Source organism: Rhincodon typus, chromosome 2 (assembly GCF_021869965.1).
Source record: "Rhincodon typus isolate 14 chromosome 2, sRhiTyp1.1, whole genome shotgun sequence".
NCBI lineage: Eukaryota > Metazoa > Chordata > Chondrichthyes > Orectolobiformes > Rhincodontidae > Rhincodon > Rhincodon typus.
In genome coordinates, this window is record NC_063333.1 from 39,328,152 (window position 1) to 39,334,151 (window position 6,000).

At 36.5% G+C, this 6,000-nt stretch overlaps 1 protein-coding gene across 5 annotated transcripts in view; it reads left to right on the forward strand.

The window, feature by feature from the left end:
- Positions 1-6,000, forward strand: part of pip4k2aa (phosphatidylinositol-5-phosphate 4-kinase, type II, alpha a) — a 266,770-nt gene that overhangs the window by 175,413 nt on the left and 85,357 nt on the right. The gene's annotated exons all lie outside the window — the stretch shown is intronic.

Genomic DNA, 6,000 nt, shown 5'->3' on the forward strand with positions numbered 1-6,000 from the left:
ATTAACAATGCCCTTATCCCCTATGCAAAGTTTTAAGAATGTTTACTCCTCAGTTGTTACCCTTTAGGTGGTATGTTAACCTGATTTCAAACTGCCAGGACCACTCCAGTTTTCACTGAATCCCTCAGCAGTGATCAAAGATGGTCAAGTCTTATTCTAGGTTTGTTGTTGTTCAGAAATGGCTGTATCAGATTCTGTTGGTGGAAAGGGAAGTGACAAGATCCTACCTGAACCATTTGTGCATAATCATTAATATTTGCATGAATTGCATAACATGCACATTAATTTTCCATAAGAAAATATAATTAATTTAACTGTACTATTATACATGTAACATGCTGCAGTATTGAACCATATTTGTTTTAAGAAGCATATTTTGGTATCAGGCTGCTAATGAGATTATAGTCACTGTCGTAGTTTTTTAAAATGGAAGGAAAATCGTTTATAAAATTTGGATTTGAAATTTAACAATTTTAGCACTACTATAATTTAAAATCCAGGTCAGTTGGCTAGATGGCTTGAGTTTATTGCAGAGGCAGTGCAAGTTCAATCCTCATACTGGCTGAGGATCTTCTGACTTGCTTCCTTACCTTTTCACACCGTATATCTCATTGTATGAGCTGGGATTAGCGCCTTCTGTAAATGTAGAAAGAGGGAGAGAGGAGTAAAATATTCATTGAAGGTTTAAGAGAATTTTGTGGAATCTAAAAGTACTGGAAAGAGACATTTTGTGAGCTATAGACCTTTGTGCTCTCTATATCTGTGGTGGAATGCACCTTTATGAAATCATATGAAAATTCGAAGTGACTGAGACAAGGTAATATAGGCTTAAGGAATTGTCCTTAATTGCCTGGAATCAAGAACAGCTTTTATTGTATTAAGTGAGAAAATGGTTCATGAAAATGAGAGATGAACCTAATAAATAAGTAGGGAGTGCAAGCTGTTATGGTGAAAAGTAATCCCTATTACTTTTTGATTCATTTCTGCACTTAAAGACCAAACTTTTGTGGATGAATAAACTTGATATATTTTAATAATTGCATTTCGGTGCATGTATCTAATTGACCAGTGGGTCCTGGATCTGCTTCAGCTTGTTAAAAGGAATTTAATCAAACCAGAAGAAAATTTACAAATGTAACAACTTTTGCACTCTAGTAATTGTTGAACTGACACAACCTTTTTTTGGCATATGAGAATACAGTATTTTCTGCTTTGTAGATTTGCATTTTCGCTGTGATAACAATTTTAGCACTTAATGATCCCTTTTATTTAAATTTTGCCAATATCTATGCTTGTTTTAGCTGAATCTATTATGTAAATAATTACAAGTTGAGTCAACACTATTTCATTTCGAATGAATTGGACAAACACTGCCTTCAGCAATTAAATATTGGAATACTTTTGTCCTTGATAATGACTGTTATTTGTATATGTGACCTCTATATGTTAATTAAAACTGAAAAAAGACATGCTGCCAAAACTACTACTTTTACATTGGGACCAAAACAAGAATGCCAAATTTCAAACATTCACAACAATTTATACTGCAAGAGAAAAGACTGCTGATTATTTGATAGGTCAGCTCAGATTGCTTTCTTCATGGTAATGCCTCAGCCAATGAGAGCTGTAGGCTCCCAATCTCTCTGATAATTCAAAATATAAGCCACCTTACGAGTTGAACCGGTTATCTGAAGTTTTTATTAGTGTAGCTGTTAGTACAATCAGGATTATTCAGCAGATGCTGCCCAAACATGAAATCACGTCTAATAATAGGTATTTTGGTTCAGCTTTTACAAGTGCCAGCTGGGAATGGTCTATATCCTACTTTTTGTGAACAACTGAAGGAACGTGATGTTCGATTTCATCAGCCAAACATTGGAATGTACAGTTTACATGCCTGGCATCATACCAGTGCCTAAATTCCTATATGGCATTGCTCATTTGTGTAACAGGCAGAATGTCGTTTTGGGCTGTTGGAAGTACCCTGAAAATGCTACTTTAGTAGCCACCGCATAGTAGCAGCACAGAATAGTTTATTTAACCTTTTGTTAAGATTTTGCAATTTTATGCTAGACCAAGCACTTCTCAGATCAAAAAGTAGTGGTTTTAGGCCTTTTCACAAAGTTTTCATAATGGGGTAGTGCTTGTTGAAGTCTGAGTATGCTAATAACTAACGCTAACAACCATTTAAAATAATCAGTCAACTTTACAACATGGCTCATTTATGCTGACTAGAAGAGAAATGCATTCATTTGCATTGACATGTTCTCTGCTAGTAAAAGGAATATGTTCAAGCCTTGAATTTTTTTGATTACCATGAGTTTGCGAAGCTTATAGTTTCCTGTTATTTTCTCTGTGGCAATATCTCAGCCAATCAAAGTATAAGTTGCCAACTAATCAGCACCCTTTTGTCCTGCAATATATGTTGTTGTGATTATTTTAAATTTGACATTCCTGTGTTGGTTCTGATAAATGCAAGACAAAAAGCTTCAGCAACGTGTCTCTTTTCTCAGTAATATTTACATTCTGTACAAATGAGTGACTATATGTTTATTCATTTGGAAAACATTGATTTGTGCGAACCTGTTTCAGTTAGCACTCAAACATTTCGTGCCTTTGGATCACATTTCATAGACCTTGTTTATTCGTTATGTTTATTATAAAATATCTATTTCATAAAATGACAATCCAATACTATATTCATCGTTTCAAGAAATTTCTGATTTTTCAAGTTTGACCTAGTTTTTTTTGCAGCTGACTACAAATGGAATTATTGAAGTGGTAAATCTCTGTGGAGGAATTTTAAAGTATCTCCATAGAGCAAATATTGATGTTTTTATGATTAATTTAAAAGCAATGCATGCCTCAAAAATATTGTAACTTCATTGATCATTTCATCTTTCCATTTCCTTTATAATTTTATGTCAGATTTGTGAAATCTGGAACATATGTTTATTATATGTCTTTATTTATTGGAATAACTAGATTTTACAATATTTATTTATATGTAAATTTATGGAATTTGTTTTCATGTCTGTATCTAATTCAAATAAATCTTACCCAAAATTATGATGCTGATTTGAAGAGGAGCTTTCAATCAATTTGAATTAAACAATGGTCTCTTTTAATTTCTACATAATTCCAGTCATTAAAGCATTGCTTTCTGTCAGCCTTTAATATTTCCATTGCTTGTAAATGCTATAATTGTTCACATTTTTAAATTCAAATAAAAGCTAACACTCAATTCAAGATTTGTATATTGTTTCTTAGAACTATTACAGAGCATGTGCTGTCTTGTCTGGAAAGCTTGCATCTAACGCAGGTGAAAGTGAAATGGTTCCAAGTTTTCAAGATGTCCTGCATACGTATTATACCGAAGACGAAGTTACATCCAGCATGAAGAACTATTCCAGTTCTGGTTGCAACAGACTATAACATTGAAGACTGTTGTACATTAACCAGACTTATTGGATAGCCGTAAGTCAAATGACCAGTGATTGCAGCACAGAAAGTGCACAAGGTGGATGAAGACTAAGAAGGCCAATGAAACGAAATGTAGATGATTTTGAATAACTTCTAATAATGCAAAGTTCTTTGGTACAGCTGGAACAACATGGCTGCAGTTTGTGGAATATGGAGACTGATTGTAGGTGTCTTCTTTACGCAGAGGGTGGTGGGTGCCTGGAACGCATTGCCAGCGGAGGTGGTAAAGGTGGGCATGATAGCGTCACTTAAGATGTATCTAGACAGATACATGAATGGGCAGGGAGCAGAGGGATACAGATCCTTGGAAAATAGGCGACAGGTTTAGATAGAGGATCTGGATCGGCGCAGGCTTGGAGGGCTGAAGGGCCTGTTCCTGTGCTGTAATTTTCTTTGTACTTTGTTCTTTGTCTCCATTCTATCTGATTATGTTAGAAAAATAAGATGGCTGACAGATATATTCAAGTAACATGGATTTAATTCATGAGCTTTCAATTCAGTTCATGATATAAAAGACTTATTTCTGTTTCATAGGAATGGAAAGACTAACAAAGAAAAAGATGATCTGCAACAGAGGTTACCTCCTGATGAGTCTTGCATTCAATAGTCTATTTGTCAATATATTGAAATCTAGACCAAACCAATTGGAAATTCAGTTATTTGTTTACGTTTCCAATTTAGAAGAAGCTGTGTTAATGCAAATGGAAAACTTCAAGTTATTGCTTCACAGTATTTTTTTTTAGCCCATGTAAGTCTCCTGTCTTTTAAAAAAAGTATTCTACACATGTTTACGACAAAAATAGTAAAAAAAATCAAAGGTACAAGATTCTTGAAAAAGGAAATTGGCATCTTCTTTAACTCAGTTGAATGAAGCTTTGAAATAAACGGTTTCCCTGTAACTTCATTTTCTATAAATTTTCAGTTTCCGTCCGAATTAGAGTGGAGTTTCTGACCTTGCAAGAAGCATTGAAATACTGTTATTGTGTTACATTTTTCTATTCTTAGTCACAGCTAAGATTTCCTATTAGTTATCTGAAAATTGACAACAATTACAACTTGTGCTTCCATTGTACCTTCAGCATGTTAAACTGCCCAAGATGCTACATGTAAGTGATTATCAAATGATACTTGACACTCAGCTACATAAGTTACACTCCAGTCAAAGAGGTAGGTTTTAGCAGTGTAAATCAGGATATAGGCAGAAAAGGTTTTGATGAGATCTAGAGGGTAGAATGTCAAAGTCCAGCCAGGGATGCATTGTTAAGTTTGAAAGGAGCAAAGGAAAGAGGAACTTTTCAGCAGCAAATGAGCTGAGGTAGTGGCAGAGACAAGCAAAGGTGATGGATGAATAAGGGATCAGACATTAAACCCATTGTCACATACAATACTAAGGTTGAAAATGGTTTGGGTTCAGGCTTAGACACCAGTCAAGTGAGGGATAAAGGCAGTTACTTAGAAAAGGAAATTGTAGTAGCCACCAAAGACCAAACTTCCACCTTTCCAAAATGTATTGGAGAGTAAATCTATGGAGAGGTAGCCAAACAGGAGGCTGGAAAAACACAGCAAGCCAGGCAGCATCTGAAGGAGAAGCCAATGTTTCGGGTATTACCCTTCTTCAGGGCTGGATGTGGGGGTAGGGGGAGCTGCAGATAGATTGGGGGGTGGGAGGGTAGCAGAATAGTGGTGATAGATGGACACCGGTATTAGGTACAATCTGGTTGGTCAATGGGAAGGATGAATCAAGTTGGTAGCTGGAATGGAAGGGAGGAGGTGGTAAGTCGAATGGAAGGGCGGAGATGGGGCTGAGAAGGGAGCCAGGGAATAGGTGGGAAGGTTATTTGATATTAGAGAACTCAATGTTAAGCCCTTCGGGCTGTAGAGTGCCCAGGAGGAAGATAAGGTGTTGTCCCTCAAAATTTGCTATGGAGAGATTTGAAAACAAGGAGGAGAAATTTAAAACTGTGGCTTTGCTTAACTGAGAGCCAATGTAGTTCACCGTATACAGGATGATAGTTGAACAATATAAGATTTGAGTTGAGACACAGATTGCAGAGTTTTGGATGACCTCAATTTTCCAAGGGCTGGAAACTGGCAGACCAGCCATGAGTTGTTGTAATTGTCTAGAGGTCACAAAACGTGAAGGGGTGGGTGGGTTCACTAGTTAGCCTGTGTTACAGAGATGGGAATAGGATGGTGAGATGAACGTACTACCAGAAGATTGAGATAGTTGTTCCAGATGGTTAACGTTTGCTAGAGAGAGGGAGGGAAAGTGATGATGATTGCTAAAGAGAGTTTGTGGGGGTGATGGGTGGAGGGGACAGAAAACAATGGCTCTACTCTTCCAAATATTCACTGAAGAAATTTATCTTTATCCAGTACTGAATGTTGAATGGAGAATGTGGCAATTTAGAGACACACAAACTCCAGAGTAGTCATGCTGAGGTAGAGTTACACGTCATTGTCATGCATGTGGAAAGTAGCGCTACCATTTTTGATATGTCACAGAGGAGCAGCATG